Below are 15098 nucleotides of genomic sequence, written 5' to 3'. Positions count from 1 at the left end.
ATTATTCCATTGTGTATATGTACCACCGGGGCTTCGCAGGTGACACAGTGGTAAAGAATCTGGCAGCCAGTACAGGAGATGCAAGAGATTCGGGTTTGACCCCTGGGTTGGGAAGGTCCCCTGGAGAAGGAAATGGAAACCCACTCCAGAATTTTTGCCTAGGAAGTCACATGAACAGAGGAGTCTGGTGGGCTACAGTCCATGGTGCCTCAAAGGGTCAGACATGACTGAGCGACTGAGCTAATGAGCATGTGCACACACACACATGCACACACTTATATATGCACCATATCTTCTTTATCCATCCCTCTGTCGGTGGACATTTAGGTTGCTTCCATATCTTGGTTATTGTAAACAGTGCTGCAGTGAACATTGGGGTACATGTATCTTTTTAGATCATGTGTTTCTCTGGATATATGCCCTGAAATGGGATTACAGGGTTATATGATAGTTCTACTTTTAGTTTTTTAAGGAAACGCCATACTACTCTCCATAGTGGCTGAACCAATTTACATTCCCACCAACAGTATAGGAGGATTCCCGTCTCTCCACCCTCTCTCCAGCATTTGTTGTTTGTGGATTATTTGAGGATGACCATTCTGGCTGGTATGAGGTGATATCTCATTGTGGTTTTGATTTACATTTCTCTAATAATTAGCATTGTTGAACATCTTTTCATGTGCATCTTGGCCATCTCTGTGTCTTCTTTGGAGAAATGTCTATTCAGGTCTTCTGCCCATTTTTTTTGAGTGGTTTGTTTGTTTTTGTGCTGTTAAGCATTATGAACTGTTTGTAAATTTTGGAGACTAATCCCTTATCAATCATTTGCAATGATCGATAACATTTGCAAATATTTTCTCCCAGTCTATGGGTTGTCTTTTTGTTTTCTTTATTGTTTCTCTTGCTGTGCAAAAGCTTACAAGTTTAAGTCCATTTGTTTATTTTTGTTTTTATTTCCATTCTGGGAGACAGATTGAAAACAATATTGCTGCAGTTTATTTCAGAGAGTATTCTGCCTATGTTTTCCTCTAGCAGTTTTATAATATCTGATCTCATATTTCAATCTTTAATCCATTTTGAGCTTATTTTTGTGTGTGGAGTTAAAGAATAATCTAATTTCTTTTTTTTACATGTGGCTGTCCAGTTTTCCCAGCACCATTTGTTGAAGAGACTGTCTTTCCAACATTGTGTACTCTTGCAGAGGCCTTCCTTGTAAAGTCAGGAATGTTAGAGGCCTAAAACCTGGAAAGAGAGTTAAAAATCTTCTCTGTTGGTAGATCTTAAGTAAAAACCCTGTGATGTGAAATCTTAATTCGGAATATCAGTATGAACTGATTTTTTTAAAAAGTTAAAATTGTTATCCCAGCTCTCTTTAGACGGTAAATTCTAAGGGCGATGATGACTGTAGCAGTGAACACATCCAGCACACAGACTGTAGCATCTAGCCCTGACTTCTTGAGAAATGGCCAGTTCCTGTTTGGGCAGGAAATATTCATAATGAGCCTGGAACATTTTATTGTGCCAGAAAGCAAAGAAGTTACTCAAAGCTAATGGGGCGTGTCAATATACCCTCTACCCAATGTGAAAGAGCTCTCATTGGACAAAGATGGGAGAGTTGGGGAAAGCCAAACACAGGAGGAAAAATGCAGTTAATTAAAACACAAAGAACTTGTAAAATCCTATGAGTTCATAAGAAAAGTTTAAAAGAGAAAGTCAAACAAACAATTCTTTGGGCCCTGTTGGATTATTTCAGAATTAGGGCCGGAGTCCTCCTCTGAAAGTTAACAATTAAAAGGAAGGAATTATTCCCTTGTCCTGCCTTTTGTGTTATGAACTGTAATACAGGTGAACTCAACAGCTGTAACTGATAAGGACAAGTTGTTCTTTGTAGAGAATTCCAGCTAGGAGCTGTGGAAGGATGCTAGACTTAGTAGATCATTCTTGTATTGACACCACCCTTGGTGAGGAGACAGATGGAGGTGGTAAGAGCACTGGGTGACACGTTGAGGGGACTTCACAGTGCAGCATTCAGGTGGTCACCGGCTCAGTCCACTACCCGATCCTAAGACAGGTGCCTGCAACAATCCGGGGCTCCCAACTAGATGCAGCAGGAAGCACAGAGCGCTCCTGTGAATTGTGCCTGCTGAAGACCACAGCCTGAGAATAATCGTGCTGCTGGAGCTAAATTCTGTTGTGAGAGAGAAAGGAAGAAATTAAACAAATAACACTATGAGGAAACAAGCAGACAAGTGCAGAATGTGGGTCAGCTGAAACAGACACAATGAATTAATGGTGTTAAATAAACAAAGGTGGGGGCTGGGGGTTGACTTCTGGATTCTGAGGCCGCAGGAGACACGAAGCTACAGGGAGCAGGTACGGGCCCCCTGCGTTGGTCTTGATTAAAACTTGTTTGAGTAAAAGTCATTTTTCAGACAATCAAGATATTTTTATTATGGACTAAGTATTACATGCTAGCAAGGAGTTATGTTTAATTTTGTTATATGTGTTAGTGACATTGGTTTTGTGTTAGTGACATTGGTTAGTGTTTAGGGACAGTGGTATTGGTTTTCCAATTCCACATTTTTAGAGAGGTGTATTAAAGAACTGAGAATTCCTCTAAAGTACTCAGCAAAGAAAAGAAAAAGAAAAAAAGGAATAGTAAAGCAGATATGTTAAAATCTTGATGTTGTTGAGTATGAGGGATGGGTTTATTATACATTTCTTTCTACTTTTGAATATATTTTAAAAATTTCTTTTAAAAAAGTATTTAAGCTGTTGAAAGGCATGCTCCATCAAAATGAGAGTAAACTGAACTCTCTGGTAAGATCTGGGCCATGGAGAGAGGAGATTTACCACCAGAGGGGTGTGTGTGGCTGGGGCCTGTGGGGTGAGGGGGAGCCAGGCTGCCCCCTCCCCTGGATAGCACTGTTGCTGAACCTCTGGGATAAGCTCCCCAAAGATGGGGGCTGCTTGGAGTTCCCTGCCTCTGCATCCTTAGTATTTGACAGTGACTGCTGCTGCTGAGTCACTTCAGTCGTGTCCAGCTCTGTGCGACCCCATAGATGGCAGCCCACCAGGCTCCCCCGTCCCTGGGATTCTCCAGGCAAGAACACTGGAGTGGGTTGCCATTTCCGTCTCCAGTGTATGAAAGTGAAAAGTGAAAGTGAAGTCGCTCAGTCGTATCCTACTCTTAGCGACCCATGGACTGCAGCCTGCCAGGCTCCTCCGTCCATGGGATTTTCCAGGCAAGAGTACTGGAGTGGGTTGCCATTGCCTTCTCCTGACAGTGACTGGCCCTGCTTATTCCAGGAAAGATGCTGAGAGAGCTGTAAGACTGGGTATGGTTGGTTGACCACCCATGGGTTCTCTGCTGGGCATGGAAGAGAGAGAAACGTGGAGAAAGGCGAGGTTCGGGCTCTTGGCATCTCCCTGAGATGGAAGCGCTGATGAGCACTTGAACTGGAATGAGAGGAAGTTGGTCTGAAGAGGCTTCGTCTCCTTTACAGGCAGCGCCTCCGTGCAAGAGGATAAGGTTCATGGGCTAAGGGAGCCCCCCACATATTGAGGGTCATGAAACTGGACATGGCGTTGTTGAATGAACTGTTCACACAAATGTTGAAATTATTCAGAATGATGGGAAAGCCCTCCCCCACCCCACAAGATTTTATCATGAAGAACCTCAGAAATACACTGAGCACAAAAGGACATTATGGTATATACTCCTAATCCAGTACCTGGATCCCACCTTGATCATGTTACTTCACTTGTGTTATCACATTTCCCTTCCTCCATCTATCCATCCATTTTATACTTTCGACTCATTTCAGATAAATTGCAGACACCATTGTGCTTCTCTCATGCAGGAATTTTGAAGATTAAATGGGAAAGCACTTTAGAAATACATGATGTTTTAAACCTAGCTCAGAAGTCGCCTGACTTCAGGTTGCAAATGATGACTCAGTTCTAGAGTCAGCACCGGGGAACTGCACCAGACCTGGGTGGAGTCAGGCCGCCGACTTTCCTTGCTCAGCAGGGTAGCAGGGCCAGCTGCCGACTCCCCACATGGGCCTGGGCACCTCCTCCCACTCTGCACCATCTGATGCTCACAGGATGCTGGACAGGGTTTGGCTGCAGCCCACAGGCAGAGAGAGAAAGACGTAGGAGGTTTGGAAGGCTGAAGTCATGGGCTCCAGGGGGGACTCAGTTGAAGGAAGTGATCAAACATGGACACACCTTTCTTCTAGGCTGTCTTTCTTCCATCCCTTAGCAGTTTTTCCTCCTGAATTTAGCAGTTATTTCTGATCTGAGGTGGAGTAAGTCTCACTTAGTTCTGGTTGCTGTGTCTTACCACGGGAAGCTCCAGGAGAAGTGCCTGGAGGAGCAGAGTTATAGTTTATTCAGTGATGAATGGGGAGCTCTGTTGGTCTCATGAACCACCTACAGCTTGAGCTTTATTTTTACCTGCATGAAGAAAGTGAAAAGTGATGGGGAAAATGTTTTTACATCTGGTGTTGACTGGTCTCTGAAGCAGGTCCAGGATGTAGTTTGGGCCTGTAGGTGTGGTCTGTGACCCAGGACAGTCTCCTTGCCTGGGGGCCTTGGTCTCTGGTCTCAATGTGAAGGAGGATACCTGCCTGTGGAGACACACAGAAAGAGCTGCAGAAGTAGAGTGGCCTGTCACCTGGACCCATGTAGGTCTGGACTTCCCGCTTTAGACTCAAGTACTGTGCCCTTTCTATATGGACTCTGTCTCCCTTGCAAGGTCCCCACTGCACAGGGAAGGGTCAGAGGGTCAGCCTGGCAGGGCCCGGATATGGGATGAGTGTGGTCGCCTGACCTGGCCGAGCTTCCTAGAGGAACAAAAAGAGCTGAGATGGCTGGAAACTCATGGAAACCCCGTCTTTGGTGGGGGTGGGGTCCTGGCATCCCCCTGCCTTGCTGCTTGTTGACCTCCAGGGCTCTGTCCACCGGCCACACTCTGACCCTTACCTGCCCATTTTCCTTAGCTCTTTACCTCACTGGGTATGTTTTTTTAGCTGTCCTTCCAGCCTTGGAAGGAGCACTTTGTGAGGACCAGAGCTCAGGCCATCTCTGGACAGACCGACAGCCCTGATGGAGGAGACCCTCAGGAACACAGCTGGGGCACCGGGGAGGCCTCGACCCCGACCCCCACACTGCGGGTTGTGGGACTCCTCCATGCCCAGCCCTGACCACCGAGCTCCTGGTAGCTGGCTCCTCTGCCACTCTGATGGGAACCAGGCCCTTTGTGCCTCTTTCCTGATTGATGGTTTGCTTAGTTATAGAATTCAGCTTGAAAACTGTTTTCCTCCTAACTTGAAAACCATTGTTCTTCTCTGGCCCAGCTCAAGTGGTGCCATTCCGTTTCCTAAGCCTCGAAGTGATCTGCTGTTTTCCATGAAAGCTTTCCAGCATCTTTGTTTGTATTGCAATTTCACTATGATGTGCCCTAAACGGTCTGTTTTCATCTTTTCCCAGCTCTCAGAAGGCCCTTTGCATGGTAAATCACTTCAGTCTAACCCCATGGACTGTAGCCTGCCAGGCTCCTCTGTCCATGGAATTCTCCAGGCAGGAATACTGGAGTGGGTTGCCATGCTCTTCTCCAGGGATCGAACCTGCATCTCTCACATCTCCTGCATTAGCACATGGGTTAGAGCTTGCCAGGTGGCGCTGGTGGTAAAGAACCTGCCTGCCAATGCAGGAGACATAAGAGACATGGGTTCGTTCCCTGGGTCGGGAAGATCACCTGGGTCGGGAAGATCCCCTGGAGGAGAGCTTGGCAACCCACTCCAGTATTCTTACCTGGAGAATCCCATGGAGAGAGGAGTTTTGTGGGCTACAGTCCATGGGTTCGCAAAGAGTCAGACATGACTGAAGTGACTTAGCAAGCTCTTTACCACTAGTGCCACCTAGGAAGCCCAGAAGGCCCTTTGGCATATTTAATTTTGAGAAGTGTCTTCTTTTGTTTCTTGATAAACTCCTTTCTTCTCTATTAGTTTGATGTTAGACAATATTGTTTCTTCTCTTTCGTTGGCAGTGTCTGATCTCTCTTTTTGCACAATTCGTCTAAAATGTGTTTATTGTACTATTTTAAATGCTCAAGACTCCTTCCTCATTTCTGTTGGTTTTCTCTCAATGTTGGAAAGTTTTCCTGGAAGTTCTCTAATCTTTAGTTATCAGTTTATGTGAAGGAGTGACTTAGTGACAAGCACTTGAAGTGGTTGAGCAGGCCGGACGGCAGCAGGGCAGACCTAGGGATGAAGTCCTCGCATCTTGGCCTTCAGGGGCCTGTCTTCAGCCTTGTCACCCACCTTGCCCAGCCCTGTCCCATGTGGCTGCTCCCTGAGCCACAAGGCTTCCCTGTCCCCCTGCTCTGCCCTGGGCAGTTGCTCCCGGACCCCTCTCTGGGTCTCAGAACAATTTATTTTCTCTGTGCTTTGTGTTCTGCAGGCTGGGCTGTGGCCTTGGTTTCTAGTTCGAAACCACTCCTGCACCCCTTTCCGTCTTCCACAGCATGTTGCCAGCTCCCGTTCACTTGGATCTTTATCCTATGACTTTATATCTTTTTTATGGAGCGGCTATGATTCAGGGGAGAGAGGAAATAACATATTTTACATGTACTATCTACCTTTTAAATCAGAGGTCGGCATAGCTATTTTTTAATAGCTCTAATCATATAATTATGGATATACCACTTTAATCTCTTTAATCTTCTCACATACAAATGAAAACTCAAAGTACTATTTCAGCCAGCTCTTCAATTGATGTCATTGTCCACATCAGGACAACCGTCCCCTGGGAGCTGGGGTCACAGTGCAGAGTCAGCTTCTAAACCCAGGCTCTGCTGAGTGACAGGCCCCGCGAGGCAGCATCCGTTCCTTATGGCTGAGTGACAGCTCTGTGCCCGATAGCACGAGACGTTCCCCAGAGAGGACAGAAAACAGTGGTAATGACAAAGATACCTTCATAGAGCTGAGTCCTAAAAGTCTTACTGTCATTTGTCTAAACAGAGTTGAAAAATACTTCCAAAGCTTTCAGAAGAAATTAACATTAATTAGGCTAAATTTCTGTGCTGTACATAAGAAATTAACACAACATTGTAAATCAACTATACTTCAATAAAAATTTTTTAAAGGTTGGCAAAAGTTAAACCATAAATCACTTTGCTCATAAAGGTGTAAGTAATTGTAAGTTAAGTTGCTCAGTCGTGTCCGACTCTTTGCAACCCCGTGGACTGTAGCCTACCAGGCTCCTTTGTCCATGGGATTTCCCAGGCAAGGATACTGGAGTGGGTTGCCATTTCCTTCTCCAGGAGATCTTCCTGACGCAGGGATTGAACCTGGTTCTCCCACATTATAGGCAGACGCTTTACCGTCTGAGCCACCAGGGAAGCCCAGTCATAAAGGTCTGTCTAGTCAGAGCTATGGTTTTTCCAGTAGTCATGTATGGATGTGAGAGTTGGACCATAAAGAAGGCAGAGCGCCAAAGAACTGATGCTTTTGAATTGTGGTGCTGGAGAAGACTCTTGACAGTCCTTTGGGCTGCAAGGAGATGAAACCAGTCAATCTTAAAGGAAATCAACCCTGAATATTCACTGGAAGGACTGATGCTGAAGCTCCAATACTTTGGCCACCTGATAGTAAAGAGCCAACTCGTTGAAAAAGACTGATGCTAGGAAAGATTGAGGGCAGGAGGAAGAGGGAGCGATAGAGAATGAGATGGTTGGATAGCATCACCGACTCAGTGGACATGGTTTGAGCAAACTTTGGGAGATGGTAAAGGACAGGGAAGCATGGCATGCTGTAGTCCATGGGGTTGCAAAGAGTCAGAAATGACTCAACAACTGAACAACAACAAAAAACATAAGTATATCCATGAAAGATTGGCGTGTGTTGCCACAATACTTTGAGGTGTATGTATACACTGTGTGTGTGTTGTAGTGGCGATTGGAAAATGGCCCCCTCGCCCGTCACGCACCGCACGTTCGTGGGGAACCTGGTGCTAAACCATTCGTAGACGACCTGCTTCTGGGTCGGGGTTTCGTAGGTAGCAGAGCAGCTCCCTCGTTGCGATCTATTGAAAGTCAGCCCTCGACACAAGGGTTTGTTTATATCTTTCTTTTTTTTTTCATTTAAAAAAAAAAAAAAAATTAAAATTCACAGTAGTCTATAGATTCCATTTTGGCTGCCTATCACATGAAGTAAATGTAATTTTTTTTACTGTTATCTTTTTTATAATTTTATTTATTTATGACTGAGCTGGGTCTTCACTACTACCCAGGATTCCCTTTAGTTTCAGTTAACAGTGGCTATTCTGTAGTTGTGGTGCGTAGACTTATTGCAGTGGCTTCTCTTATTGTGGATAATGGGCTCTAGGCTTTGAGAACCTAAGTAGTTGTGGCACACAGGCTTAGTTGGCCTGTGATATGTGAGATCTTCCCAGACCAGGGATCAAACCCGCGTCTCCTGTATTGGCAAGCAGATTCTTTACCACTGGACCACTAGGGAAGCCCCCATGAGTTTTAATAATTTCCCTTCCTCCTTTTTACAGTTAATCTCTTCCATGCTAAATTTTCCAACAATTTTTTATAGTAATTTGCCTTTATCAGGTGCTTTCAAAGCATTCACTGAACCCATTCACCGGTTACAATAATAAGTACAACTGTAACAGTGAATCGGCTAAGGTTGTATTGGTCACAGAGCTCGGCTGCTGAGAGCATAAGTTGCGAGTGTGCGTGTGCCTTTGTGTGCATCTGTGAGCATCCTTGGCTTGCATGTGTTGTGGGCAGCCAGGAGGCCTAAAGGCCCCATACCTCGTGGTCCTGGTATCTGTGATGCTTCACTGAGGAAAGTGAGGGCAGTGGTTGACCCAGTGGAACTGTGGCATGGAGTCCAGGTCAGAGTGCCCTGCTGTCCAGTGTGGACGGGAGCATCAGGTGTCCCACCCAGGTCCCTGTGGCAACCAGCTTCTGGCAGCAGCAACCTTCCCGGCCTCCCAACCAAGCAAGCTCCTCCTCTGGGGCAGCCCTGCGTGGCTGAGCTGGCCCCACCAACAGTGAGCCCCTACATGGCCGTGCATCCTGATGTGTTCATGGCATCGTCCTGCCTGCTGCACACAGACTCGCCGGCCTTCGCTGTCTGACTCTCTCCAGGCTTCCTGATGTGCCTTGGCTCCCTGGACCCCGGGTCAGGCAGCAGACAGAGCGATTGAGAGCTCTCTGTAGAGCACCATCCTCCACACTTGGGGCCTGTGAACCTCTGAGGGCTGGCGGGGCTCTGAAAAGCAAGGCTGGCCACAGATTACATCAGTGCCTCTGAGGGCCACAGCAGTGGGTCCCTCTCTGCTGAGGTGGTCTGGTTTGCCCAGAGCGAGGGCGGGCAGGTGGCTCACTGGCCGACTGCTGGACTCCGTCAGTTTTTGGTCCATGCTGGGGACGCTTGGCTCATAGCACAAGATCACGGGCCACTCTGGGGGCAGACCTGGAGAGTCCATGGACCTTTCAGGGAAGGTACACAGAAACCTGCAGCCATCTGTGCAGGTCTGTGCAGTTCAGGCTTGTCCAGGACTCTAGGGTGAGGGAAGGCACCCCCGTCCTCCTCTTCTGGAATCCGCCCTCTCCCTTTCGGACCTCTGCATACCTGGACCCTTCCTCCTCCTCCCTCTTTCCTGTGGAGCCTGGAGACCCCTGCTCACTCATCTAGCCTGAGGGCTAAAGAGTGGTTTTGGCTCTTGATCTGCATTTTCCCTGAATGTGCCAGAAATCTGCCGGTTAAACAGGCTGCTCAGTGGTAAAGGGGAGGCGGTGGCAGAGATGACAGTGTGACCCAGTGGTTCTCAGCCAGCCAGCCCTGCTCCCGTGGCACCGTGTTGGAGCTGGTTGGAAATGCAGGCTCCTGGCCCGCCCAGACCTGCTGAGCCCCAAGGCTGAAGTTTGAGAACCGCTGGCAGAGGGGATGAGGGCTGTATTCTCCTGGTTTTAACTAGTGTTTCCCAGACCATGTGAAGTTCTCTGTACGCTCAGCTTCAAGCCCCTTTCCAGCCAGGCGTGTGGCCCCTGCGGGCCTCTCCAGGAGAAGCTGGGGCCCTGGGTCAGTGGTTGCAGGGCAGGAGGTGCCTGCAGTCCTAGCCCCCAGCCTGTCAGGGGACGGGGGAGATTTACTGGCCTGGGTTCCACGGGGGTGGCAAGGGCGAAGGGGGGGCCCTTACAGCCCGCAACTCACAGGTTTTCCGACATCAGAGCCGGTTCATGGGTGGTAGAATCAGAGAAAGCTACAGACAAGTTGTTTCTTTAAGAACAGCTGGAAAGGAAATCTGTGGGACCAGTCGCCTTGACAGTTGCCAAGGTCCAAATTCGTAGCACTCCAGTCCCAGCACCTCCTGCAAGGCAAACAGGCGGGTTTTCTCTGTGGTCTTTCTATCTCTTCCTAGACATTCTGGTTTGTCCTGCTGGTCCTCAGCCCCATCTCTCTCTCTGCACCACTTGTTTCTCAGGCCAGTGGCATTCAGACTATGAGCGAGGACTGTAATGTTCACACCCCACCTGACCACGGGGAGTTTGACTTAGTTGGCTAGTGGGGCCTAGGAACCTGCATTTTAACACATGCACTTGGACAGTGTGCCTCCATGGTCCATGGACCACTCTTCTGGCTCCTGTAATCGAACCCATACTGGCTAATGGGGGTTTATTTCACAGTTGGAGTTCTTTCATGTCTTGTTTATGTAATAAAAGCAAGTACCTTTGCAATTGGTTTCTAAATCCACAGAAATTTTTGTTTTACTTAGAAATTGGAAAGCTAGAGGTAGCTAGAGGTGAGCAGTCACATTGTTCTGGACCCAGCTCCGAACACCTGCTGTGTGTCAGTCACTGTTTTGACTTTGGAGGTCAGGACGGACGTGGAGAAGGGGATGCTGAAAGGGGCCTTCAGGCTCCTCTTAACAGAGTTTTGCTAAAGACGTGTGAGTTGTCCGTTACGTGTTGTGTGTGTGTGTAAGAACAGGAAGGGTGAAGCTATGTCCATCTAAGGGATAATCCACCATGAAGCGTCTAGTCCCTAATTTGTGAAAACCTCAAATAATATGAAATGTTCTATACCTAAAAAAATAACACTCTGCATTGCTGTCTTCAGCTTGCTCTACTTATGTGTGTTAAATTCATTGCTGCATCCCTGAGGTTTGCTGATGCCATGAGAATGTGAAAAGAGAAACCTCCCTAACAAAGACTTTGAAGATTGTTTTCTCATCTGCCTTTTATTTTTATATGCAAACAGGATCCTCTGTAGTTCACCTTATCTCTGTCCTGAGCCAGAAATACTTGTGCCCATAAAAATGGGCCAAAACCACCAGCTAAGTGAAAAGGTTGAGTATTTGATTCTTTGAAGTGTACTTGTTATTATTTTTGGTTTTTTGTGTAAGGATACCCGCTCTGTCTCCTCCTTGCACTTTCCGGATCACCAAGCTGGAATCTCTGCTGTCATCGTTCAGTTCTCCTCTCACTCTCGCTCACTGGCTGACTGCAGGTCCAGAAATGCAGTCACCACCAAGGGTCTCATGAATTACTCTGTTCTCTGCACACACATGACCCATGCCCCACTCTGCATGGAGTGTTACCTGTGCAATTCTGTTTTGAGGTTACGAACCCTTGGGTGTCTGATGAACGCATAGGCCTTCTTGCTAAGAAAGTGCTTATGCTCATGGTCTCATACGCACGCATACACACACCCCACAAACACACATAGCACACACACAACACACTCACAACCACACACAATCATCTGGAGAGATTTGCAGATCCTGGTACAGAAAACCTCATCAGGGCCATTTTCTGGTCTCTAATAGCTCCTGCAATACATATTCTCCACATCTTCACCGAGGTTTTCTTTCCATACTAGATGTAATACTATCCCTCCCCTAATTAAAAACATGATTGTCTCTGTAGAATAAATTCTAATCTCTTCTGAATTGTCTAGAAGGCCCTCTATCATCTAATTCTACCCCCCCCCTTTTTTTTTTTGCTGTTGTTGTTGTTTTCCCACTTTCAGGAACTTTCTTCTGCCTGACATGCTGAGTTTGTGTAACTTTTTGCCTGCTCATTGTGTTCCTGCACCTACAGTGCTCACCACCTCCCCTTCCTCCTCTGTCTGTCTACAGCCTCTGCTTGTTCAGAGCTCTGATGAGATGGCTGTGGGTCCCCTGTCAGTCTCTGCTCATCTCTGCGCCCTGTGCTCCTGCACTGGAGCGTCCATGGGGCTGAATGACATGAAACTGCTGATATTCATTGCTTGGAAAATGTGTCATTTAATTTAGAAAAGTTGAGTTCCCTCTTCTTGGTGTCCCATTCTGAGAATGTTCACAGGTGCTTTGAGTGGTGTCACCACTGCCACGCTCAGGATATGTGACAGTTCCATCACCTGCCCTGCCCCAGCATGTTCATTCATGCTACCCTCTTAGGGTTCTGTTTTTTAATGTAATTTTGTGTGGTTTAACCTCATGTTTAATCTAAAACTAAATAGTTCCTTGTTTCTCCTCCTCAGGCCGTAACGAAACCCCATCTCATTTTTTGGTTTCCCAGTCGTTCCTGCCACAGAACCTGTTGTGTTTTACATTCCCAGGGTGTGAGTCTTAGCTGAGTCCACACGTGAAGTCATGGTTGACACAACTAATCCTAAGGCTTGCTTTAATTATGAGATTGAACTTCCCTTACCCTCATTTTCTTGCCTTTTCCTCCTTGAGCTGAATCTCCTCCCAGGTTCCCCGTGCCCTGCCCAGTTTTGGTTTTGGAATTGAGTTGTGTGGGCAGGTGAGTCATGTGCGCTGGATGTGGGGTCAGCTTCGTGGAGGCAGCAGATACCTGCTGGATTTCAGGAGACACCTCTGTAGGTGAAGGACTTAAGAGTGTGTCCCCTCACTTCAGTCTGTCTGCCTCAGCGCTGCTTGAGTTGCTCGTGGCCTCTTTCCTTACCTCACGTGCTCTGAGAAACAGCAGAGCCACCTGGGGTGGCAGGGGGCAGCCGGTGACCAGTGCTGGGCACCCCTGTTCTCAGGTGTCCCTCCCCTGGCCCAGATGTGCATCCTCACCCGCCTCCCCTGGTACAGGGCACATCCTGTCTCCTTCCATGCAGCCCTTACATGTCACAGGGGATGTGGTGTCTGTGTCTCCTGGGCTCCCTGTGCTTCTGTTTGCAGAAGAGGGGCTGCTGAGCCTCATGTCTTCAGAGCCGTTGGGGTGGGTGGGGTTGATGTTGATCACTCAGCATAGCAGGGCTTCTTAAAAACGAACTCCTAAGTTCGTTTGCGTCACTAGCATTATTAGCAGAGCTGTTAGAGTATATATAACTCTTTTCAACTTTAACAACATACTGTAGAATCATCTGCATGCAGATGGTAAGCATAAGCTATGTTGCTCGATTTAATTAAAATACTTTGCTTCAGATAAACAGTGTTTGGAATAGAAAAGTAAACAAAATATCGGAAAATATTTTGAAAGTGGAAAGGTTAAGGGAGTGGTGAAGTGTTCACAACAGGCTGTGTGTGTGGCTCCCTAGTGATGGGCGGGCGCTTTGGCAGAGGTTCAGGCATTGTAGCAATGGACCTGGGTGGCCTGGACATCTATGGTCACTCTTTCCACCCCACTGTTGACAACAGGGGCTTGTATATGATGGAGAAAGTGAGTGGGCAGAAAATAAGTCCCGTTATTTATATCGTATCAGGTTTCTATGCCATTGTAACCTTTCTCAGTATGAATGCTCTGCCCCCACTGCCTGCCATTGTTTTGGGAGGAAAGTGGGTGTTAGATATCAATCTAGATGTGGGGAGGTGAGTAAAGGTTCAGATTGTTTTTGCAGATAAACAAGGCGTTTTCTCCAGTGGTTTCTAGCAGTACAAACAAGCAAGTATCACGTTGCCTCTCAGAGTATTTTCCGATTTCAGTGCCTGTATCTCAGCCCTTTGTGGAGCGTGAACTGGATCCTTCTGGAAACTCTGCTTTGACCAGATTGGCGATGAAGACATGAAGAATTCTCAAAGAGCCGACCATTTCCCACCTCTGCCTGCTGCAGCATACCCCGAGGATGGCTTCCACGTGACGCTGAGGCCTCCCAGGGCCCTGACAGCCATGGCTGCCCTGTACCCCGGGGACCTGGGTTCTAATCTGCAGGCCTCAGTTTGGCACCAGTGTAGAGATGTCATGTTTGGTGGGAAGGGGTGCTTGGCTATCCTCAGAACCTTGTGTGTGCATGGTGTGTGAGTAGAGACCCCACGGGCACAGTGTCCTGGGAGCCGCAGCCAGACTTGCCCCAAAGCTGCTGTGATTGTCAGACCAGGAAGGGTGACTTTGCTGTTAGCTCCTAAGCAGCTTATCCATCGTCACAATCCCTTTTCTGTGGTTTATCATATTGAAATTTCACTTTTAAATTATCCAGTCTTCTCCTTTAAAAACTTCACTCCTATACCAAGCAGTCACTTGCTTTCTATTTGTGAATTAATGAATCCGTTTCCCAAAGTAGTCAAAACCAGGCCTTTGAGGTTTAATAGGAGCAGGACAGCAGGGGAGGGGAGACCCTGGAGGAGAGGGAGAGCAGCCTGGGGGTACCCAGAGAGGCTCCTGGAGGGGCTCCGCACAGAGGATGCCAGGGTCTCCCAAGGTGGGAGGAAGGAAGCCCCCACCCCCAACCCCACCCCCCAGGGATGCTCCCAGCCAGGAGCCCTCACAGGCCGTATTGCGCAGTGCTCTCACAGCTGTGCTCCTCCTCGGGGGCGGCAGACCTGCGCCTCAGCACCCTCCCACCGTTAAGGTGATGAGGTTTACTCTTTCTTTTTCGTAAAGGTTAATTTAGCAAAGTCACTCTTCTGTGCCAACCCTAACTGGGTCTCCTGCTGTTGCATTCAGGCATTAATCACCTAGCATTAGCTCACACCCCACAAGTTATAGGGCTGGGTCCCCAATAGGACTTCTTGCACTTCTGACCATGTTGCTGTTAACGAGGGGCTTCCCACGATCCTCTCAGGCTAGAGAACTTACCAGAACAATGCTCAACACCCAGAATGGTCTGTACTTATGGTTGCAGTCTTATTCTTATAAAAGG

This window comes from Muntiacus reevesi, chromosome 15, assembly GCF_963930625.1.
Source record: "Muntiacus reevesi chromosome 15, mMunRee1.1, whole genome shotgun sequence".
Taxonomy (NCBI): Eukaryota; Metazoa; Chordata; class Mammalia; order Artiodactyla; family Cervidae; genus Muntiacus; species Muntiacus reevesi.
The sequence above is the reverse complement of the archived record's forward strand: the minus strand, read 5'-3'. Positions refer to the sequence as shown.